Genomic DNA, 26,072 nt, shown 5'->3' on the forward strand with positions numbered 1-26,072 from the left:
GGTGGGCAGAATTGAAATTATTCCAACCCATTGAAAAGATTTTCAATGATATTGTGATAGAGATCACAATATATCTCACTACCAGATAAAATAAAATCTATGGGATCACATACAAAGAGGTTTTTGACTGATCAGATGGTTGAATTATGATTATAAATCATAATAGGATTTGATTATCAATTTGATTGATGATTGATCCAATGTAAAAGTTATAATCAAGTAACTCATTAAAGAGTTAGTGAGTTAAAGGAAGATTAATTAGTAATTAGATTGTTAAGTGGCTCAATTTGATTGAGCTATGGGGCTTGCATCAAATCTAATTAAATTGAATTTAATTTGGCTTGACATGAGTTTGATTTGATCAAACCTGATTGGAATATAAGATAACCTAAATTGCATGGGAGAATGATTTTCATTTGAATTAAGATTTGGGTTTAGCTCAATTTCTAATTAGACTAAGATCTAAATAAGAATGTTTGAATTCCTATTTGGACTAAAAATTTTCATTTTTATGGGTGCATCGAATCCTAATTGGATTAGAATTAAATTGAGTTTGACTCAAGCACCAAAGGAAAATCCAAAAGGACTAGGACTCCTTCTCTAATTAGGTGATATCTAATCTAAATAGTTTAGACTCTAAATTAAATTTAATTTTTTATCTATTTGGATCTAATCAGGTCTTAATATGATTAGGATTGATTGGAGATTTAATTGGTTTAAATCTGTCACCTAAAAGAAGAGTCCCATGTGATTTAAATTCTTCCTTCCATGCACCATGAAAGAGGACCCACGCCCACCAGATTTTAATGCCATATTCTCTCCCCATTTTAGCATGTAAGAAGCCTTCTCAAACTCTTATTTCAATGAAGTATATGGGGCGCACATATTCTAGTTGTTGGGCAGCATAAAATCTTAAAGTCCTAGGTGTTTTGGATTCCTATCTCCCAATCAAAATATAACTCTCTTATACCTATTTAAATGTAGGACTTGATAAGGCGTTAAGGGGCTGATAGGCATCAGGTTGAGATGCCAAAAGACCAGGGGGCATGTGTGGAGAAAAACAAAAAGAGAGGGCGTGGCATGAAGGTGCTTCATGGCGTAAGGTATGCTACATATCTCTTCTTTCTTACACAACCAAAAGTTGGTTTTTTTGGACATCTCCTCTCCACCTTTTTATCCATGTTTAGACATGGGTTTCTTCGCTCCCCTTTGTTCAAAAGTTGGATAAAATTTCTACATTTCTATTGTAGAGATTTGGTGCATGAGTTTTAGGAAGAAAAGTAAAGAAAGGATTCTTCTCATGATCTCTAGTGTAAAGATCAACATCCTCCTATCATCTTCTTCTTCTCTAAGATTGTCTTGAGAGAAAAAAAAATTTTCAACCATCAAGATGCGATCTCTGTAAGGGAGCTAGCACCTCGATGAGATCAAAAGGCTTTTAATCAGATCAGAATCTCGTGTGGATATCCTAGAGGTCGGACACTTGTGTGGCTACAAGGGACTTTCGGAAGACATCCATGATCATCAATTTATGGTGAAGATCGATCCATGTCAGGGTATGTTCTCTATTTATTTTTTTTTATTTTGATTTCTGTATCTGAATCTTATCTCACATATGATGATCATATTTATGATTTTAAGATTTGATCTTATGTATGCTTAGATTAAACTAGATTTAATCTAAAATTTTTAAATTTTGCTATATACTTGTTTTGAAAATTTTTGCATGTATGAAATCATGAAATTTCAATAAGTACCACTATTTTATTACATTCACTGATGATCTATCTAGATATGGGTACGTTTACTAGATAAAACATAAGTCTGAATCATTTGAAATGTTCAAATGATTTCGTAATGAGATAGAGAAATAAATTAGAAAGAATATTAAAACTCTTCAATCAGATCGAGGAGGTGAATATCTTTCTAATGAATTTTTGACATATCTTGAGGAGAATGAGATTCTCTCTCAATAGACACCTTTTAAAATACCACAACACAATGGTGTGTTGGAAAAGAGAAATCGAACTCTGTTGGACATGGTTCGATCCATGATGGGCTTTTCTAGTCTGCTGATATTCTTTTGGAGATATGCAGTCATGTCGGCTTGTTATGTGCTTAATAGGGTTCCAAATAAATCTAAGTAAAACACCATATGAGATATGGATGGGAAGTAAGTCAGTGCGCTCTCACCTTAGGATTTGGGGGTGTCTGATTTATGTCAAATATTTGAAAACAGACAAACTCAGAGCCAGGTCTGACAAATATATTTTTATAGAGTATCCCAAAGAAACTAAAGGATATTATTTCTATCTTGCTGATGAACAAAAAATGTTTATCAGCCTTATGACAGTCTTTTTGAAAAAGAAACTCTTTAGAAAAGGGATTAATACCTCTAAGGTTGATCTTGAGAAAGTTCAATAGGTAGAACTGATACAATCTAGTGAACCCACAGAATCAGATTTGATGATGTCAAACCCAAAATCTATTGTAGAGGCACCGTTAAGGAGATCAGATAGAGTATCGCATCAACCAGATAGATACTATGATTTCTTAGTCTAAGACAGGGATCTTGTTGAACTCGATGAGAACAATGAGAATCCGATCACCTATATGGATGCAATGCAGAGGTACGACTCTGAAGGGGTTAAACCCATAAGGTTTAAGTGGGTCTTCAAAAAGAAAAGGGGCGCAGATGGGAAGGTGGAGACCTATAAAATCTGTTTGGTTGCCAAGGGTTATCGTCAGCATTATGGTATTGACTATGATGAGATATTTTCTCCTATGGCAATGCTCAAATCTATTCGAATTATGTTTATAATAGCAGTACACATGAACTATGAAATCTAGCAAATGGATGTGAAAATAGCTTTTCTAAATAAAGAGCTAAAAGAAGAGGTGTATATGATACAACTTGAAAGTTTCACATCCACAGATGAGTCCAAAGTGTTCAAGCTTCAGAGATCTATCTATGGATTGAAGCAGGCATCTAGGAGTTGGAACATACATTTTGATAAGGTTATCAGAACGTATGGCTTCGTTAAGAATAGAGAAGAATCCTGTATTTACAAATGGATAAATAATTCTATGGTTGTATTTCTCATTCTACCTGTGGATGATATTCTTTTAATCAAAAATGACATCCCTGCATTACAAGAAATAAAAGTCTGGTTATCATCTCAGTTCTTTATAAAGGATCTGAGAGAAGCGTTCTATATCCTTGGGATGAAGATCTATAGAAATAGATCAAAAAGGTTGCTTGAATTATCCCAGTCTACATATATAGACATCGTGCTGAAATGGTTCAACATAAAGAATTCCAAAAAAGACTTTCTTCTGATAAGCCATGAAATTTCTCTCACGAAAAGAAATTATCCGATAACTCCTTAAGAGAGAAAGCGTATGAGTAGAATTTCATATGCTTCAGTAGTAAGTTCTGTAATATATGTCATGACATGTACAAGACCAAACGTGGCATACTCACTAGAAGTAGTGAGAAGATACCAGTCTGATCTAAGAGAGAACCACTTGAAGGTCATAAAGACCATCCTTAAGTATTTGAGAAATACTAAGAATCAATGGCTTATTTATGGTGAAGCTGACTTGAACCTAGTGGGGTTTACCGACTCCAGCTTTCAGTCAGACCATGATGATAGCAAGAGTATGTTGGGATATATTTTTATCCTAAATGTGAAGCAATCTGCTGAAAAAGTTTCAAGCAGCAAACCATGGCTGACTCTGTTTGTGAGGTAGAGTATATTGCGGCATGTGATGCTGCGAAGGAAACTACGTGGCTGTGAAAGTTCATCGATGAGCTCAGAGTGGCACCCTCCATTAATGGCCCTATCCTATTATACTACGATAGTACTGGAGTTATTGCTCAAGCCAAGGAGTCAAAGTCCCATTAGTATACCAAGCATATTCTGCATCGCTATCACCTTATCTGAAAGATCATGGATCGAGGAGATGTCAACCTTCAGAAGATCAATGGAAAGAAAAACCTAACCAATCCATTTACTAAAGCTCTTAGAATCAAGGAATTCGATGATCGTAAGTCGAAGATGGTTATACAATACTGTACCGATTGGTTTTAGTCCAAGTGAAAGTTGTTGAAAATTATATCCCAAAATTAATCGTCAGTCTGTTGATGATTGTGCTCATATTTATAAATTATGTATAAATTTTTATTAATAAAAATTATTTGGCCTTTTCATCATATTTTATCCATCTTCTTTGAACTCCTATATTGTGATGAAGTCCTTAGGACTATATTTAATCGACAAAGGAGGATTTGTCGTCTAGCCCTTAAAACATGTTTGTGACCAAATGATATGCTTTAATAGGATGATAGCAATATCAAGTATAGATTGTTGTATGCAATATGGTTTGGTTGTCCTTTTAACTAAGGAGTGTGAAGATACTGATATGGCATACAAGTGGAATATAGGAGTACATTTGCACCGAAAGTGACCATTTATCGAGCACTCTGCTATCAAGAGTAGCTCGTGAAGGCTATAAATATAAGTATCCTTCCGACTTCAAATCACTATGGAGACTTGTAAGTAACTCACTATACTTTGATGTCGAACTATCTGAATTTTTAATTCAATGACGGAAGATTTCTGGATGTAGTCAAATACTTATTAAGTCGGTGCGTGAGTCAAGATGGGATTGACTCCTCTGAATAAGTAGGAATTAATACATCAGTGTATTTTAATTTAGTAAAATTTTATCAAGGTAATCCATGTGATAGATTTGAAAGGTTGAAATACAATGTGGTCGACTATATGAGGGTTGACAGTTGTTGGTGCAAAAATCCGCCTGCGCTGGAGAAGCTGGAGTCGAAGGAGTCGTGGTCGCCGTCGGGACCTGCAAAAGAAGTCTAAACCGGAGGTGGGGTTGCTCCGGTAAGACCCTCCAACGCTCAAGTCAGTTCTCTGCCTCAACAAGAATGGAGTGCTCGAACAAAAATTTTAGCAGAGTTTTGGGATAGAAAATAGAGCTTGGAGAATAACGTATCTGGGGTCCCCCTTTTATAGGTGGGGGGAGAAAAGGATTGATAGCGACTGTTTATGATCGCCTCATCGTGGGCCGTACGGAGCTAGGAGGAAGTTATCATGAAGAGTAATGGGGTGGAGTCGTGGCTGTCACCATGGCTCGCCATGTGTAATCAGTTGCAGGGAGTGGAGCAGCGTCCGTTGTCGCGACTCGCCAGGGAGTGGTGGAACTGCATAGGATCTGTTGCAAGAAGTGGAGCAGAATCGTGGCCGTTGCTACGGCCTGCCAGGGAGTGATGGAGCCACGTAGGATCCATCGTGGGGAGTGGACTAGAGTTGTGGCCGTTACTACGGCCTGCCAGGGAGTGATGGAGCCGCGTAGGATCCGTCGTGGGGAGTGGAGCAGAGTTGTGGCCGAAGTTCGGTTGGAGTCTGATTTTTGCAAAAGCCCGGGTGGGGATCATTTGTCGTGGAATCTCGATCGAGACCTTCAGCAGGAGTTCAGGGCAAAAGTCTGACTCCCGTGGGAGCCCGGACAGAGCCTACCTGTAGCTGGAGTCAGAGACGAAGTCCGACTCCCGTAAGATTTCGGATGAAGTCTTCCTGCAGTCGAAGTTGGAGATGAAGTCCGGCTCCCGTAGGAGTCCAGACGAAGTCTTCCCGCTGTCAAGGTTGGAGATGGAGTCCGGCTCCCATAGGAGTCCGGACAAAGTCTTCCTGTAGTCGAAGTTGGAGATGAAGTCTGGCTCCCGTAGGAGTCCGGATGAAGTCTTCCTGCTACTAAAGTTGGGGACGGAGTCCGGCTCCCGTAGGAGTCTGGACAAAGTCTTCCTGTAGTTGAAGTTGGAGATGGAGTCTGGCTCCCGTAGGAGTCCGGACGAAGTCTTCCTGTAGTCGAAGTTGGAGATGAAGTCTGGCTCCTGTAGGAATCCGGACGAAGTCTTCCCGCTGTCGAGGTTGGAGATGGAGTCTGGCTCCCGTAGGAGTCCGAACGAAGTCTTCCTGCTGTCGAGGTTGGAGATGGAGTCCGGCTCCCGTAGGAGTTCGAATGAAGTCTTCCTGTTGTCGAGATTGGAGATGGAGTCCGGCTCCCGTAGGAGTCCGGACGAAGTCTTCCTGTAGTCGAAGTTGGAGATGGAGTCCGGCTCCCGTAGGAGTCCAGACGAAGTCTTCCTGCTGCTGAAGTTGGAGATGGAGTCCGGCTCCCGTAGGAGTCCGGACGAAGTCTTCCTGCTGTCGAGGTTGGAGATAGAGTCTGACTCCCGTAGGAGTCCGGACGAAGTCTTTCTGCTGCTAAAGTTGGAGATGGAGTCCGGCTCCCGTAGGAGTCCGAACGAAGTCTTCCTACTGCTGAAGTTGGAGATGGAGTCCGGCTCCCGTAGGAGTCCGGACGAAGTCTTTCTGCTGCCGAAGTTGGAGATGGAGTCCGGCTCCCGTAGGAGTCCGGACGAAGTCTTCCTGCTGCTATAGGTCGGACGCTGGTAGAATCTCCAAGGGGTCAGTCCTGACACGAACTTCGGCTGGGGGGGTTTACACCTAACACCAGTCCCCCTACTTCCGAGTTCGAGTTTCGATTGAAGGAAGTACAGAAAATTTTCACAGCCGAAGTCGCTTCCTTGAATTCTGCACACGACCGCCCTCGAAAATCTTAGTATTTAATGCGCGCGTGCTGGAGCCTTTTTTCGATTAGGGAAATCTGAAGAGTCCTTTCGAAACTCCCACCATGGCGTAATCCTAAGCGTCACGCCATAATGGTCCACGAACAGTCAGCCCTATGCCGCGGTGAGTGGGACACATGGCGGGCACTGGTTGACCTGGGGATATCTGCCACCATAACTGCGCCAGGCCCCGTTGCTTATTTAAGCCCCCGCCTTTCCTTCAGGGACTTCACTTCGCCTGAGGGTTGACACCTTTCTTCCGCCTGAGAGCTTAGCCACTCAGCCACTCCATCGGTGTCCTTTTCAACTCCGAGCATCCTTCGTGCCAGTCTTTGCCATCTTCGCTGGCTCTCCACCATCTTCAGTCCCTCGAGTCTCTCCGAGGGGTTCTCCTGCTGGGGCCTCCGCCCCGGAGGCCAACCTCAAGAGGATGCCACGGACCAGGAAGAGTGTGAGGAGGAGAACAGTGGCCTGCGAGTTCTCCGATTGTCAAACTGTCGCTGAGGGTTCCCGTCGCCTTAAAGGGGGCTCGAGGGAGAATTCCTTTAACAACAGGGGTTTAATAACAGGGACAACCAGTGAGGGCATTCAGCCTGAGAATTTTGGAGTAGCTGAATGGGGCAACACCGGTCAAGGGGGCAGAGTTGTCGTCACAAGCTGTGGCGGGATTCTTGACGTCGTCGGGGCCGAGGGACCAGAAGCGGTCGGCACCAACGGTGGGGCAGTAGAACTTGTTGCGGGGACGGTGGAAGTAGCGCATGTCGACCTCACCGGAGTACCTAGGATGATGGTTGTCGTGGAGCACACGGTGGTGGCGCATGCCTCCGGCGCCATCGCGGCCTCCGGGGTACCTCCGGTTCTTCCTGAAGCAGGTCGTCGTCACCGCTGCCGTTGCCTTCGCTGCCCCCTGAATTCTATCCCATCTTTTTCTCCCTAGGGTTGGGGTTTCGGCAATGGAGCGAAACGAGGCGGGGGCCGAGAGGTTTACCACACGTACTGGAACCGGGAAGAGAAGTCGATAGCTTGAAGTGGTCTCTGGTGTATCCCTTTCGAGTCTTGTAGTAATGTTTTCTTTTTCTGGCCCTCTGGGTCTTGTAACGTTCATCTTGTTAATCAAAAAATGAGAAGGAGATTTTGTTACTTCGTCCGCACCTTGCGTCGAATTACTGCCTGTCGAATTTTTTTCCTTTACCATTGTTATTGTTGTATTCCCTTCTCTCACTTTCTCTCTCTTTTTTTTTTTTTTTCGGTGTCGTTCGGAGGTTACTAGTTGTTGCCACGTCGGCTCACCTTTCCAGTTATCCTTCTTCTTCAGCCTTGATGGCTCTATAATGCATATTCAATGAATAATATGAGAAGGGAATTTTTTGCTACTTCTTTTACTCATGTGTTGAATTGTCGCTTACCGAGCTTCTTTCGGCCTTCGCGTCGTTCGGCGGTAGCCGATTGCCATCGCATCAACCCATCCTTTCATCCATGGCCACAGATTTGCCTGGGGCTGCTCGGGTTTGGCGCCCCCCATCAGGGCTCGAGCTCAGAGGTCTAAACTTCTCGTCACCCTGAGAAAGTCATCTTATCTCGGACTTGCGTTGAGAGAAAGCTGGGGTTCTTGATAAGAACCCCAATCCCTGCTGAGACGAGGTTCTCTACATCTTTGATGCTGTTTGTTTTTCATTCGTCGCTGACGTAGTCCATCACTTTTTTTTTAACTCCTCTCCCCTTTTCTCTTTTTCTTTTTCGAGTGGGATTTTTCCCTCTGCTCTTGGTGGGGTTGCGGGAGCCCTGCTCCCGTAGGAGTTCGGGCAGAGTCTTCCTGCAACCAGAGTTGGGGATGAAGTTCGGCTCCCATAGGGGTCTGGGTGAGGTCCACCTGCAATTAAAGTCAGGGGTGAAGTCCGACTCCCGTAGGAGTCCGGATGAAGTTTACCAGTAGTCGAAGTCGGGGATGAAGCCCGGCTCCCATAGGAGTCCGGGCAGAGTCCACCCACAATTGACGTCGGAGGCGAAGTCCAGCTCCCGTAGGAGTCCGGATGAAGTCTTCTTGCGAAGGGGCCGCTAGGAAGGTCCCCTTTTTCCCAACTGGTCTTGAATGACCAGGCCTTAATTGGTGTCGGGGGGGAGGTTCTTCTCCTATTTATGTCATAACAGGTTTCAGCTCTGGTTAGGATGAGGTTCTCCTCCTGTCCCTAATGCGGCTGTAGGGGCACATATGGGCACTGCCGGGCCTTCCCCCCATCCGGTCTAGGTGTAACCGGGCCTTCGACTTTGCTCATGTTAGGACGAGGTTCTCCTCCTGTTCCTAACATGGCTGTGGGGGTACATATGGGCGTTGCAGGGCCTCTCCCCCCATCCGGTCTAAAGAGAACCGGGCCTTCGACTTTGCTCAAGTTAGGGTGAGGTTCTCCTCCTGTCCCTAACAGGGCTGTGGGGGCACATATGGATGTTGCAGGGCCTCTCCCCCCATCTGATCTAAAGAGAACCGGGCCTTCGACTTTGCTCAAGTTAGGGTGAGGTTCTCCTCTTGTCCCTAACAGGGCTGTGGGGGCACATATGGGTGTTGCAGGGCCTCTCCCCCATCCGATCTAAAGAGAATCGGGCTTTTGACTTTGCTCAAGTTAGGGCGAGGTTCTCCTCCTATCCCTAACAGGGCTGTAGGGGCACATATGGACATTGCTTGGCCTCTCCCCCCATCCGGTCTAAAGAGAACCGGGCCTTCGACTTTGTTGAGACGAAGTTCTCCTCCCACTTCCGACACGGTTTGTTTTGACTGTCCTGTCGATATAGGCTTGTGCCAAGGGAGGAGACATATAGATATGCAACTTTTATTTAAAATAAAGTTATCGGTAATACATTCATAGGTTTTTCGTGCTCCATGGTCGCGGGAGGTCTGCTCCTCCGAGCTCCTTGAGGTAATAAGTTTCGGGCCGGACCACTTCTTTGACCTCATATGGGCCTTCCCAGTTTGGGGCGAGCTTCCCTCGATCCTGAGGTTGCGAGACAGTGGCTCGTCGAAGCACTAGATCTCCTACTCTAAAGGCTTTATTCTTGACCCAGAAATTGTAATAGCGGGCAACTTTCTGTCTGTAGGCTGCCATCCGAACTTGAGCTACCTCTCGCTTTTCTTCCAGTAAATCGAGGTTGGCTTTAAGACCTTGCGAATTATGATGTTCGTTGAATGCCACGACCCGCGTCGATGGGAGTTTAAGCTCAATTGGGATAACAGCCTCCATTCCGAAGGCTAAAGCAAAGGAGGTCTCCCCCGTGGGCAGTCTTTGGGTAGTTCGATACACCCACAGCACAAGATAAAGTTCGTCTACCCAAGTTCCCTTCGCCTTTTCAAGCCTTGTCTTGATCCCTTACAGTAGGGTTCTGTTGGTCACTTCAGCTTCGCCGTTCGCCTGAGGATGGGCTACTGATGTGAAGTTGTGAGAGATATTTAGATCTTCATAGAATTCGATGAATCTTGCTCCCGCGAACTACCACCCGTTATCAGTGATTAGGGTTCTTGGCAGACCGAACCTGCAAACAATTGACTTCCAGATGAAATCTTGCACTTTAGCTTCTGTGATTTTTGCCAGTGGTTCGGCTTCGACCCACTTGGTGAAATAGTAAATCGCTACCAGGAGGAACTTCCTCTGTCCCGACGCCATGGGAAAGGGTCCAAGGATGTCCATCCCTCATTGCGCAAAAGGCCATGGGGCACTCAAGGGCGTAAGCTCGATGGCGGGTTGTCTCTGGATGTTGGCATATCTCTGGCATCGGTCATACTTTCTGACGTATTCAATCGAGTCATGATGCATCATCGGCCAGTAATATCCTTGGCGGAGCAACTTGTGGGATAAAGATCTAGCCCCCAGATGACTTCCGCAGATTCCTTCATGCACCTCCCACAAGGTGTAGTCAGCTTCCGAAGGCCGGAGACATTTTAAAAGGGGCAAAGAGTATGATCTCTTGTACAACTTGCCCTCATAAAGGATGTATCGGGAGGCTTGATTTCAGAGTTTCCAAGCTTCTTTCGTATCCTGGGGGAGAACCCCGTCTCTGAGATATGTTATCAGTGGGTCGATCCAGCTGGGCTCGTGGTCAATTTCCAACACGGGCTGCGATTCTTCCGTACTCGAGCACTTGAGCACTTCAAAGAGAACACCCTTGGGTAATTCGGTTGGAGCCAGTGTTGCCAGCTTGGAGAGAAGGTCAGCCCTGGTATTTTCCAACCTCGAAATCTGCCTGATGTTGAAGCTGCTGAAGGCGGGGACGAGCTCCTTTACCTTTTCAAGATATTTAGCCATGCTGTCCTCCCGCGCTTCGTAGTTTTCGTTGACTTGTCCCACTACTAGTTGAGAGTCGCTGTGGACTTGGAGCCGATCTATTCCCAGCTCTTTGGCGATCCTCAGTCCTGCGATCAGAGCTTCATATTCTGCTCCATTGTTTGTTGCGGAGAACTCGAAGCGCAGAGCGTACTCCACGATGACTCCCTCCGGACTGATCAAGATCAAGCCCGCGCCTACGCCTGACATGTTGGAAGACCCGTTCACGTAGAGGGCCCGAAAGCAACCAGAGGGATCTGCTTCTTCTTTGGGGGAGTTCGGTCGGGACTCTAGGCCGTCAATTTCACCTTATTCAGGTTCGGCCTCCTCTGGGATAGTACACTCCACTATGAAATCTGTCAATATCTGGGCCTTCACTGCTGGCCTAGGTCGATAGTTGATGTTGAATTCTGTGAGCTCGATCGCCCATTTTGCCATCCTTCCGGAGGCATCCGCCCGGTGCAGAATCACCTTGATCGGTTGGTTGGTGAGCAGCGTTACAGTGTGCCCTTGAAAGTAGGGTCGGAGCCTCCGGGCTGCAATCAACAGGGCGTAAGTCAGTTTTTCTAATTTGGTATACCTGGTCTCGGCATCTCTCAACGCACGACTGACATAGTAGATCGGCTGTTGGACTTTTGCTTCTTCTTTGACAAGGACTGTCGCGAGAGCCATGGGAGAGACCGCCAGGTATAAAAATAGTTCCTCTCCAGGCTCTGGCTTCGCCAATAGTGGAGGTGAGCCAAGGTAGCTCCTTAGTTCTTCGAATGCCTGTTGGCACTCAGGGGTCCAACAGAAGTTCTTCGGCTGCTTGAGGGTTTGGAAGAAAGGTAAGCACCGTTCGGCCGACCTCGCGATGAAGCGATTCAGGACTGCTACCCTCCCTGTAAGGTGCTGAACCTCTTTTATCGACTTTGGGGCGGCCATCTCCTGGATGGCATGAATTTTCTCCGGATTGGCTTCAATTCTGTGCCCCGATACCATGAAGCCCAAAAACTTTTCTGAGGTCACTCCGAAAGCACATTTAGTCGGGTTCAGCTTCATTTTATATTTTCGAAGGGCGTCGAAGGTCTCCTCGAGGTCGGCGACATGGTTCATAGAAGATTTACTTTTTACGAGCATGTCATCCATGTAGACCTCCATGTTGCGGCCGATCTGCTCCTTGAAGATTTTGTTCACCAACCGCTGGTAGGTTGCGCCTGCATTTTTGAGGCCGAAAGGCATGACCCTATAATGGTAAAGGCCACGGTTAGTAATGAAAGCAGTCTTTTCTTCATCTTTCGGTGCCATCCTGATTTGATTATAGCCAGAGAATGCATCCATAAAGGTGAGGAGCTCATGGCCTGAGGTCGCATCCATCAGTTGATCAATTCTGGGCAGAGGGTAGCTGTCCTTTGGGCAGGCTTTGTTCAGCTTTTTGAAGTCTATGCACATCCTCCATTTGTCATTTGCCTTTTTGACTAGGACAATGTTGGAAATCCAATCAGGATAATTGACTTCTCTAATGAATCCAGCTTTCAGGAGTTTGTCCACTTCCTCGGCTATCACCTTCTGCCTCTCTGGTGCATGACCTCGAATTTTTTCTTTCGTCGGTCGATGCTTTGGATCGACGGCTAGACGGTGCTCCATGACTTTCGTGTCAATCTCCGGCATGTCCGCTGGAACCCAAGCAAAAATATCTGCATTCTTTCATAGAAAATCAATGAGACGCGTCCGCACCTCTTCCCCCAGGTTGGAGCCGATCATCGCCACATGCTCCGCATTCCCGTCGTTCAAAGGGATCGGTACCAGATCTTTGATTGGGCCGCCCCTCTCTTCAGTGAGGTCATCGCGGGCATCCAGCCCATCAACTGGATAGGGGTCGGATTGGTCGCTTCCTTGCAAGGCTATGCTGTAGCAGTGTCTGGCCAGGGCTTGGTCTCCTTTGACCTCTTCGATCCTCTAGTTGGTAGAGAATTTCAACTTCAAATGGTAGGTTGACACGACGGCTCGGAGAGCATTGAGGCCAGATCGGCCGAGGATTGCGTTGTAGGCTGACGGCGCCTTCACCACCAGAAAATTCACCAGAGCCCTAGATTGTCTTGGATATCGACCCGCAGCTACAGTCAAAGTCACCACTCCCTCCACCGAGACAGCGTCACCGGTAAACCCTACTAGAGGGGAGGTAATCGACCTCAAATGGCCGTCAAGGATGGACATTCTTGAAAAGACATCGTAGAATAAAATGTCAGTCGAACTTTCATTGTCGACAAGAATGTGGCGGACGTCGTAATTTGCTATATTCAAAGAAACTACAATCGCATCGTTATGAGGGAATTGGACTCCCTGAGCATCTTCTTCAGTAAAGGTTATGGACTCCTCAATCTTTTGTCGCTTGGAGGGTACGGCCAGTACGTTGGTTGCTTCCTGCCGAGATCCTCCCGAGATGGTGTTGGCGAAATCCGTTGGAGGTCGATTGTCCGACCGCTCCATGTCGGCGATCGTTGTCGGAGGATGTGGGGCCTGGGAAATCAGAGGTGAGGTCAGAGCCTGAGATCTGGCCGCGGAGGCCGTGGGTCACCATGTGGATGCTTCACGAGAAGGCATCGGGTGAGGATCTAGTGGGGGAAGGAGTGGATGCCGGAGAAGATGACCAGAGGCGGTCCCGTTGAGTGCTCCTTTAAGAACAAGGGTACTGCGAAGGTTCACGCCCTTCTTCTAGTGCCAATACTGTTGGTGCAAAAATCCGCCTGCATCGGAGAAGCTGGAGTCGAGGGAGTCGCGGTCGCCGTCGGGACCTACAAAAGAAGTCTAAACCGGAGGTGGGGTTGCTCCGGCAAGACCCTCCGACGCTCAAGTCAGTTCTCTGCCTCAACAAGAATGGAGTGCTTGAATGAAAATTTTAGCAGAGTTTTGAGATAGAAAATAGAGCTTGGAGAATAACATATCTGGGGTCCCCCTTTTATAGGCGGGGGGAGCATAGGATTGATAGCGACTGTTTATGATCGCCTCATCGTGGGCCGTACGGAGCTAGGAGGAAGTTATCATGAAGAGTAATGGGGTGGAGTCGTGGCTGTCACCATGGCTCGCCATGTGTAATCAGTTGCAGGGAGTGGAGCGGCGTCCGTTGTCGTGACTCGTCAGGGAGTGGTGGAACTGCACAGGATCCGTTGCAGAAAGTGGAGCAGAATCGTGGCCGTTGCTGCGGCATGCTAGGGAGTGATGGAGCCGCGTAGGATCCACCGCGGGGAGTGGAGTAGAGTTGTGGTCATTACTACGGCCTGCCAGGGAGTGATGGAGGCACATAGGATCCACCGCGGGGAGTGGAGCAGAGTTGTGGCCGAAGTTCGATTGGAGTCTGATTTCCGCAAAAGCCCGGGTGGGGATCATTTGTCGAGGAATCTCGGTCGAGACCTTCAGCAGGAGTTCAGGGCAAAAGTCTGGCTCCCATGGGAGCCCAGACAGAGCCTACCTATAGCTGGAGTCAGAGATGAAGTTCGACTCCCGTAAGAGTCCGGACGAAGTCTTCCTGCAGTCGAAGTTGGAGATGAAGTCTGGCTCCCGTAGGAGTCCGGACGAAGTCTTCCCACTGTCGAGGATGGAGATGGAGTCTGGATCCCGTAGGAGTCCGGACGAAGTCTTCCTGTAGTCGAAGTTGGAGATGAAGTCTGGCTCCCGTAGGAGTCTGGACGAAGTCTTCCTGCTGCTGAAGTCGAGGACGGAGTTCGGCTCCCGTAGGAGTCCGGATGAAGTCTTCCTGTAGTCGAAGTTGGAGATGGAGTCTGGCTCCCGTAGGAGTCCGGATGAAGTCTTCCTGTAGTCGAAGTTGGAGATGAAGTCCAGCTCCCGTAGGAGTCCAGATGAAGTCTTCCCACTGTCGAGGTTGGAGATGGAGTCCGGCTCCCGTAGGAGTCCGGACGAAGTCTTCCTGCTGTCGAGGTTGGAGATGGAGTCCGGCTCCCGTAGGAGTCCGGACGAAGTCTTCCTGTTGTTGAGGTTGGAGATGGAGTCCGACTCCTGTAGGAGTCCGGATGAAGTCTTCCTGTAGTCAAAGTTGGAGATGGAGTCCGACTCTCATAGGAGTCCGGATGAAGTCTTCCTGCTACTGAAGTTGGAGATGGAGTCCGGCTCCCGTAGGAGTCCGGATGAAGTCTTCCTGCTGTCGAGGTTGGAGATGGAGTCCGGCTCCCATAGGAGTCCGGATGAAGTCTTCCTGCTGCTGAAGTTGGAGATGGAGTCTGGCTCCCATAGGAGTCCGGACAAAGTCTTTCTGCTGCTGAAGTTGGAGATGGAGTCCAGCTCCCGTAGGAGTCCGGACGAAATGTTCCTGCTGCCGAAGTTGGAGATGGAGTCCGGCTCCCGTAGGAGTCCGGACGAAGTCTTCCTGCTGCTATAGGTCGGACGTCGGTAGAATCTTCGAGGGGTCACTCCTGACACGAACTTTGGCTGGGGGGGTTTTACACCTAACAACAGTTAAACCCTAGGTCACCTTGAGCATTTGGGTCAAAGGGATGAATTATACAGTAACCATACACCAATAGGTTTTAGAATGTTGCTTTGCAATCTTTCGGCCTATCCGGACATTGAGTTCCATTGCTAGATGGTTACATCGATTAGTATAGAAAGTTATTCCTATGCTACTGGCTTAGGTTCGAACCTATGGAGTCACACATATTAGAAGATTCGATCTGATCTGATTGCTGAAATGTCCCACTGGATTGAGGCTTTGGTGAAGAGTCCCATTGAAACTAAGACTCTGGAGGAGAGTCTCATTGGACTGGAACTCTACTATTAATGAAAAATTTATTAGCAATTAGATTTTTAATTGACTCAATTTGATTGGAAAAATAGTTTTGGATCAAGTTTAATTGAATTGGATTCAATTTGACTTAGATTGGGTTTGATTTGATCAAACTTAATTGCAAGAAAAACTTGTTCCTGATTTGATCAGAACATGGACTCAGTTAATTCCTAATTGGATTAGAAATTTATTAAGGTGATTGGGTTCATAATTAGATTAGGTTTCTTCCTCTCATTGGGTTTAAACCAGATTTAATTTGATTTGAAATCAAATTGAAAATGAAGAATTCCAGCCAGTAAGGACTGTATCTCTCTCCCTTACGCCACCCTGGACCCTTGCCTTTCTTCTCAATGCCAAAAAGGTTTTTGCATAAGATTTTTGGGTGTGAAAAGAGAGGGCACAGATAGGGTGGGCAGCAACCATAATGTGTCATGATCCTTATCTCCTTCTTAATTTGAATGTGATCCGAATTAGAGATAAGGAGATAAGAAGGAAAGAGATCCGTTATATTTGGAAAGAAGGAAGGTGCCAAATGATTTTTTTTTATTTTCTTTGAAGAATTTGTTGGTGTGAGAAAGACCTGATTTCTTTCTCACACCATCACCTATTTTTGAAAAAATTGGGATGCCACATATTGGTGTGGCATGGAGTTTTTTGACACCCCCCTCTTGACCCAAAATCCTAATGCCCATTTATTTAAAGGGGGGTCCCCCTGTTAACCCAAAACCATAATGCCCATTTGTTTAAAGGGGGGTCTAAAGGAACCAGATCTAGGGTTTTAGGGTTAGATCTTAAAACTTTTTCAAGATCAGGCAGCGGAATACTAAAATAAATCAAAATTTATCTTATAAAACCAGAGAATCTCTAGATCTAAGATCCTATTACATGATTATTACATGGCATTAATTTAAAAATTAAAATATAAAGAGCAAGAACTACATGTTGATCATATCAACATGTTTCTATGCTACATGTAATGTATGTAAAATATAATAGATCAGATCTATTTGAAGGAACCAGATCTAGGGTTTCAGGGTTAGATCTTGAAATTTTTTCAAGATCAGACAACTAAAGACTAAAATAAATCAAAAATTGATCTTATAAAATTAGAGAATCTCTAGATCTAAGATCCTATTACATAATTATTATACGATATTAAATTAGAAATTAAAATATAAAAAGCAAGAACTAAATGTTGATTATATTAACATGTTTCTATACTACGTCTAATGTATGTAAAATATAAGAGATCAGATCTATTACCTTGCAAGTTAGATGTTCTAACTTTGCTGATCCGAGCTTGAGGATGATGTTATGAGCTGCACACACGTCCAACCTCTAGGGGTCATCCACATGAGCTCACGAATCACAATCAGAAGTTCTGATCCAGAAAATCAGCACAGTATGCTAGTACTGCGCTAATCCTTCTTCGATGGTCGATCAGATGCCTCCTTCTTCTTGATTTGGACTGTTCCAAAGATGAGAAGTAGGAGAAAGAGTTTTAGATGAGACACTCTCAGAAAACTTACAGATGGAGGAAGGGAAGAGATGAACCCAACAACTCTAGAAGAAGATCCTCTTCTTCTTCTCCTTGCTCTAACCCAGACATCTAGTTTTGTGTCTATTAGATCTCCACGCCCCAAGACTCTTTCTCCTTGATTTTTGGATGGCCCAAAGGTTAGACCGAAGAGTTTTAATACTCTTTCCAGTTTATTTTTCTACTTCACTTTGGAATCGTTTGAATATTTCAAATGAATCCGACTTATGTTTCATCAGATAGACATATCCATATCTGAATAGATCATCCGTGAAAGTGATGAAGTAGAAATATCCATCTCTAGCACTTGTGCTCATGGGCCTGCATACATCGGTATGTACTAGGCCCAAGAGCTCAGTAGCTCTCTCACCTTTTTCAGTAAAAGGTAACTTGGTCATTTTACTAAGAAGACAGGACTCACAACTTGGAAGTGATTCACAATCACTAATTTTGAGAATTTCCTCTTGAGTCAACCTGTTTATCCTATTCTTGTTTATCCTATTCTTGTTTATATGATCTAGGGTGCTTGCCAGTAGAATAGACTACATTAACAGGTTGTGATAACATATACACATCATTGTTCAAATATCCACAAAAAATAGTAACACCATTCATAATGATATTACAAACGTGTTTCTTTATTAAAATTTTATAATCATTTTTGGCCAGAAGGCCTACAGAAATAATATTTAAAAAGAAACTGAGACAGGAATGACAATCATTAAGAACAATGGTATGGGACTCAAATACAAATTTAAAGATTCCTAATGCTAGAATTGAAACTGATCTTCCATCTCCAAAGTTCAGGAACCTCTCGCCTTGCTTGAATCTCCTACTAACCTATAACCCCTACAATGAATTGCAAATATGGTCAGGGCTACCGGTATTCAATACCTAGTCAGTAATATCATAAATAAAGAAATTACAAGGAGTTATCATATAAATACCTTGTCCAGCAACAGCTTGCTTCTTTTTCTGTCTGTTCGGATCCAGGGAGACAATATACTGAGGACAGTTCCTCTTTCAGTGCCCCTGCTTCTTGCAAAAGAAGCATTCAGCTTGACTCTTATCAGACTTGATCTTTCTGGTCTGGCCCTACACTGATGTCCCAACCTGAACTTGCACCTTCTTCACTTTCTTCTTCTTATTCTTCTTCCCTTCCTCAAAGGGTCAAGAACCAGAAGACGAACCTCCCACTAAGTTCACCGACTCCTTGTGGAGTTGGTGATCCTTCTCAAAGTTCTGAAGCAACCCCAGTAACCTGTGGTAGTTTACTTTAGGCTTTATCATTCTATTATGAGTGAGGAATGGGAGATAAGACTTGGGCAGCAAGTCCAGAATTGCATCTTTCCCAAGCTGCTCATGCAAGGAAAAGCCGAGCTTGCTCAAACGCTCCATCAGCTCGATCATGTACAATACATGATCAATGACAGAGGTACCATCCCACATTTTGGTGTTGAAGATGGCACAACTAGTCTTGTATCTCTCTACGTCATCGGGTGTGCCAAAGGTATCCTCCAACACTTGAAACATGTCCTTTGGCTGAGTCATCTCAAATCTGTGACGGAACTCGTCACTCGTTACAGCCAGCATGATGCAGCGCATCGTGGTTCGATCACTGAGCTATTTCTGGTATGTGTCTCTGACTGTTCCACGTGCATTGGCAGTTGGCTCCTCAAGTGCAGGATCCGTTATCACATATAGGATCCATTCATGCTCTAGGACTATCTTCAACTTGCGGTACCAGCTACCGAAGTTGGGTCCCACCAACTTATCATTGTCCAACAATGATCGGAGTGATAGGGAAGTGGCCATATCTGCACAAAAGAAAACCATAATCTAATTGGTAATTGATTCATTAAACCTAAAGATTTGGACTTTAATCAAAAGATTTCTCCCACTATTTTATTCGAATTGGTAGCCTCTACCTCCAATTCGAAAAATTATCCTAATTTATTAGAGGGTACTAGAATCCACTTAGACTGCACACAAGCCCAACTTTGGTTGGCCCACCCTTGTACATCTAAGGGTAGGTTCATAACCAATTATTTTTCTAAACAATTTTTAGTAATTTTAATTTTGCCCCAGTCCCCAATCAGTAGGCTTTGGCCTCCACTGAAAAGGTCTAGTTAGGTCCAACCATTAACATGACCATACTTGACCCATCTAGCCAATGAATGATTAGGCCCAACTTTGGTTGGCTAACCTAACCACCATTTAGAAAGATGCAGTCAAGAAATCATATTATGAATGACAATTCCATCAACCGATAAGCACTAGGCCTTTGGGCCTCCAATGATTATCCAACTGATGGACTCATTATCATCCACTTAATGGGAGGCTATGATCTAGTTATCACCATAACTATTTTATTTTAAGGACCTAATAATTTTAGAAGATTTAATTGATTTAGAGGATGAGGTCAGATGAACTAGCTTATCATGATCCTCCCACTGGCTTCACTAAGTCAGCTTAAGGGAGACCATTAAAAGGGCTGGTCTAGGAGCACCTAAATCAGTCACACTGATTTATCTAGCTGACATGGGTTAGCTCGAATAGTTAAGTAATCCGATCAAAACATAATTTCACCAAGAGGCCAGGTAAGTTCGATCGGTGGGAGGATCTGTCAAAGCTTGCCTTAGACACCATAAAAAATAGTCAGGTAAGCAGGCTGCCAATTAAAAACCACCGGTCTAGTTTACTTTAGACACCAACTTGTTTAATTAGTTTCGATTAGATCAACCTAATAGTTTGTGCTAGACCGCTTAGCCAAGAATCAAGTCCATTTAGTTCTTGGTAAAGATATGGACTTGACCAACTACAACTATTGTAATTGATCTAGAGAATCTTTGACCTAATCTAAGACAACAATTGATTAAGTTTAGTTAATTCTCTAATTAAGTCCATCTTTAATCTAACCTTAGGTCTAACCCAATTAATGAACCTAATTTTCACTAACCCATTAACCCAATGTGTTATGGTTTGTGTCTTAGGTTCTTCAATTCACAATCCTAGAACCCAATCAAACAACTTCTTAATTCTCAATTAAGTTTTGGGCTGAGGGTTGGGGTTCAGCTTTTCGAAAATAATTTTCATATTTGTAAAATATTTTTACAACATGGTTCTACCAATCAAGTTGCATGTTAGATTCATAATCAAAATGCAAGTGAAATAAGCATGAAACTACTTTAGATCTAATCTAAATAGGTTCATGTAATTGAAATAATTTTAACTTTAAACTGTGCCAATTTTTCAGATAAATATATGATGGTTCTTTACGCGAAAATTATTAACAAAAAAATTTTATTTTAGATTTAAATATCTTTTAAATTTAATAAATCATAAATTTAATCTAGATCACATCTAACAAATTTATGATTAAAGATAGATCTACACGAACTAGGACAACCTTTGCACTGTAAGGGGTAAACCTTATAGCAAGACAACCTATAGTTCGTGATTAATCTAAAAATTTTAATTTTAGATTTAACAATCAGATTATAAATTAGATCTAATCTAATAAATAATTTAAGCATATATAAATAATCATGTAATAAACAATCTAGGCTCTGATACCAATTGAAGGAATCAGATCTAGAGTTTCTGGGTTAGATCTTGAAACTTTTTCAAGATCAGGCAGCGGAAGACTAAAATAAATTAAAAATTTATCTTATAAAATTAGAAAATCTCTAGATATAAGATCCTATTTTATGATTATTATATGATATTAAATCAAAAATTAAAATATAAAAAGCAAGAACTACATGTTGATCATATCAACATGTTTCTATACTACGTCTAATGTATGTAAAATATAATAGATCAGATCTATTACCTTGCAAGTTAGACGTTCTAACTTTACTGATCCAGATTTGAGGATGATGTTGTGAGCCACACATACGTCCGATCTCTAGGAGTCATCCACATGAGCCCACGAATCACAATCAGAAGTCCTGGTCCAGGAAATCAGCACAGTATGTTAGTACTGCGCTCTGATCCTTCTTCGATGGTCGATCAGATGCCTCCTTCTTCTTGATTTGGACTCTTCTAAAGTTGAGAAGTAGGAGAAAGAGTTTTAGATGAGACACTCTCAGAAAACTTACAAATGGAGGAAGGGAAGAGATGAACCCAGCAACTCTAGAAGAAGACCCTCTTCTTCTTCTCTTTGCTCTAACCCAGACACCTAGTCTTGTGTCTATTAGATCTCTATGCCCCAAGACTCTTTCTCCTTGATTTTTGGATACCCCAAAGTTCTCTCAATTTTCTATGTTTCATAAAAATTTCATAAAGAAATTCATTTTACATAGAGAGATATGAAGAGTCATTATCTAGGTCAAATACATAGTCAAGGATTATCCAAACAAGGCAAGACAAGAGGCACCCAACTCTTGGATGTCCCCTCTTTTTTCTACTGTAGACCATCAAAAAAGGGTACATATTATGTGCTATCAAAAGTTATAAAAATTTTAAAAAAAATTTGAGTAAAATCAGTACCATAAGGAAACAGTTTTGGTTTCCTAAAACTCTATCTCATAGAATTTGAAATCCAAACTAATTCCTACTTTGACTTGATCCTCAACCACATTCTATGTAAGAGAGAAAGAGAGGAGAGTTTTGGGTGTCCATGAAGATCTAAGAGAGAGGGTTTTGTCACATAAAATAAGAGAGAGTGGGCATGGGGGGCTAAGGTGGCGCAAGGTAGAATCCTAGTCCTACTAGGATTCAATCTATGACTTGTTCAAAATTGGTTTCTCAAATCAAATCAAACCAAAATCAAGTTAAATCAATTAAAATATATCTTAACCCAATTAAGAACTTAAATTAATTAGATTTAATTAGATTTAATTTTTTAATCGAGTTAAAAATTAGGTTGACCTAAGTTCTAATTGGACTAGGATGAGTTTTTTTTGCACTTGGCTTATCCAATAAACCAATTGGACTTGATCCAATCAAGTCCAAACTAAATCTAATTAAATCATATTTAATTAGACTTAATTTTAGTCCATTGGCTTAATCAAATTAAGCCAATTAGCAATCGAATTGCTAATCGATCCTCCTACAACACTTGCACTGGGTTAAATGTCAATCGTATTGATCGTTTAACCCTAGAATGATTCTTAATCGTTGATCAACCATCTAATCGGATCATGAACTCTAACGTGTGTGACCTCATAGGTCCAAACTTAAGTCGGTAGCATAGAAATAAATTTTTGTACCAATCGAAGTGACCATCTAGCAATGGTACCCGACGGCCAGATAGGTCGAATGTGTAGAACAACATCCTTAGAACCCATGCAGATATAGTTTCCATATAATTCATCTTCTTGACCAAAATGCTCATAGAATACCTCAGAGTTCAACTATCAACTCTGATCAGGTTGTCCACATTGTATTTCAAAATATCAAATCCATCTGATGGATTACCCTAACCAAGGTTTTGCTAAATTGAAATACAGCGACTCATTCTTCTCCAACTCTTGGAGTGGTCAATTCCATCTTGATCACACTCCGACTTCACAAGTACTTGACTGTGCCTAGAAGCCTTCTATCACTGAATTAAAAATTCAGTTAGTCCAGTCCCAAAGCACAGTGAGTTGCTTGCAAGTCACTGAGGCGATCTTAGGTCTAAGGGACACTTATACCTATATCCCATCAGAGACATTCTCGACAGCAGAATGCTCTGGAGTTAGTCATGTTCCATGATGATGTACTCTTATATCTCACCTATATATTATACCAGTGTCTCCACACTCCTTGGTGAAGAGGACAAGCAACCCATATGGCCTACAGCGACCTATGCTCGATAGAAGCTGTCGTCCTTATTAACAGCCTATCATTTGGTCGTGAACAGTTTTAAGGACTAATCGATAAATCTTCTCTTTATCAAACCTAAATAGTCTTAAAGACTTCATCATAAGAACAGAGTTCATTAGAAGAAGAAAACTTATGATAAAAGTACCAAAAATATATTTTATTTATTAACAAATTAATTACAATATAAGGTTGCTCAACCGTCAACAGAATGACAATTGGCTTTTGGGACATATTTTCCAACACTATTACCTTGCAAGTTAGATGTTCTAACTTTGCTATTCCAGGCTTGAGAATGATGTTGCGAGCCGCACACGTATCCGACCTCTAAGAGTCTTCAACACAAACCCACGAATCATGATCAGAAGTCCGAGTCCAGAAAATCAGCATAGTATGCTAGTACTGTGTTGATCCTTCTTCGATGGTCGATCAGATGCCTCCTTCTTGATTTGGACTCTTCTAAAGATGAGAAGTAGGAGAAGGAGTTTTAGATGTGAGACACTCTCAGAAAACTCACAGATAGAGGAAGGGAAGGGGTGAACTCAGCAATCCTAGAAGAAGACCCTCTTCTTCTTCTCTTTGCTCTCACCCAAACACTTAATTTTGTGTCTATTATATCTCCACACCCCAACACTCTTTCTCCTAGATTTTCACACACCTCAGAGGTATCTCAATAATCTATAATCCATGAAAATTTTAAGAAGAAATTCATCTTAAATCAAGAGATATGAAGAATCCTTGTTTAGGTCAAATACCTAGTCAAGGAAAATCCAAACAGGGCAAGACAAGGGGTGCCCAACTCTTGGGTGCCCCCTCCTTCTTTCTCTACCATGGACCACCAGAAAAGAGTGCACAATATGTGCCATAAAAACCACAAAAATTTCAAAAAAAAATTGGGTAAAATCAGTACCATAAAGAAAGAGTTTTAGTTTCCTAAAATTCTATCTCATAGAATTTGAAATCCAAACTAATTCCTACTTTGACTTGGTCCACAACCACATTCCATGTAAGAGAGAAAGAGTGAAAAGTTTTAGGTGTATGTGAAGGCCTGGGAGAGAAGGTTTTGTCACACAAAATAAGAGAGAGTGGGCATGGGGGGCTAAAGTAGTGCAAGGTGGAATCCTAGTCTTACTAGGATTCAATCTATGACTTGTTCAAATTTGGTTTCTCAAACCAAATCAAATCAAAACTAAATCAACCCAATTAAAATAGATCTTAATTCAATTAAAAACTTAATTTAATCAAATTAAATTAGATTTAAATCTAATTTAATTTTTTAATCAAATTAAAATTTAGATTGACCCAAGTCCTAATTGAACTAGGACTAGTTTTTTCTTGCACTTGGCTTATCCAATAAACCAATTGGACTTGATCCAATCAAGCCCAAACTAAATCTAATTAAATTATATTCAATTAGACTTAATCTCAGTCTATTGGCTTAATCAAATTAAACTAATTAGCAATCACTGGGTTAATCATATTCAATTAGACTTAATCTCAGTCACTAGGTTAAATGTTAATCGTATTGATTGTTTAACCCTAAAACGATTCTTAATCGTAGATCAACCATCCGATCGGATCGTGAACTCTAATGTGTGTGACCTCATAGGTCCGAATCTAAGCCGATAGTATAGAAATAAATTTTTATACCAATCAAAGTGACCATCTAGCAATGATACCCGACGGTCGGATAGGTCGAATGTGTATAACAACATCCTTAGAACCCATACGGATATAGTTTCCATGTAATTCATCCCCTTGACCAAAATGCTCATAGGACACCTCAAAATTCCACTATCAATTCTGATCAGGTTGTCCACATTGTATTTCAAAATATCAAATCAATCTGATGGATTATCCTGGCCAAGGTTTTGCTAAATTGAAATACAGCGACTCATTCTTCTCCAACACTTGGAGTGGTCAATCCCATCTTGATCACACTCCAACTTTGCAAGTACTTGACTGTGCCCAAAAGCCTTTCATCATTGAATTAAAAATTCAGTTAGTCCAGTACCAAAGCATAGTGAGTTGCTTGCAAGTCACTGAGGCGATCTCAGGTCTAAGGGACACTTATACCTATATCCCATCAGAGACATTCTCGACAGTAGAATGCTCTGGAGTTGGTCACGTTCAATGACGATATACCCTTACATCTCACCTGTATGCCATACCAGTGTCTCCACACTCCTTGGTTAAGAGAACAACCAACCCATATGGCCTACAGTGACCTATATTCGATGAAGCTGTCATCCTTATTAATTGCCTATCATTTGGTCGTGAATAGTTTTAAGGACTATTCGATAAATCTTCTCTTTACTGAACCTAAATAGTCCTAAGGACTTCATCATAACATCGGAGTTCATTAGAAGATGAAAACATATGATGAAAATATCAAAAATATATTTTATTTATTAACAAATCAATTACAATACAAGGTTGCTTAACCGTCAACAGGCTGACGATTGGCTTTTGGGATATATTTCTTAACAACTCCCACTTGTCCTAAAGCCACTCGACACTGTATCTAATACCTATCTTCAACTTGTGGTTGTCGAACTCCTTTATTGCCAGGGCTTTAGGGAAGGGGTCGGTCAGGTTCTCCTTTTCGTTGATCTTTTGAAGGTCGACATCACCTCAATCCAGGATCTCTTGGACCAGGTGGAAGCAGTGCAAAATGTCCGCTGGTGTGCTTTGAGTTTCTTCACCTGAGCAATGGCACCAGTGCTGTCGCAATAAAGCAGGACTGGACCATCGAGGGAGGATGCTACTCCGAGCTCGATGATGAATTTTTTCAGCCACACAGCTTCCTTCACGGCATCTGATACTGTGATGTACTCTGCCTCACAAACAGAGTCTGCCACAATATGCTGCTTGAAACTCTTCCAGCAGATGGCTCCATCATTCAGAGTAAAGATATAACCCGACACGCTTCTGCTGTCATCATGGTCAGATTAAAAATTAGAGTCTGTGAACCCCACAAGTTTC

This window comes from Elaeis guineensis, chromosome 1 (genome assembly GCF_000442705.2).
Source record: "Elaeis guineensis isolate ETL-2024a chromosome 1, EG11, whole genome shotgun sequence".
NCBI classification, from domain to species: Eukaryota; Viridiplantae; Streptophyta; class Magnoliopsida; order Arecales; family Arecaceae; genus Elaeis; species Elaeis guineensis.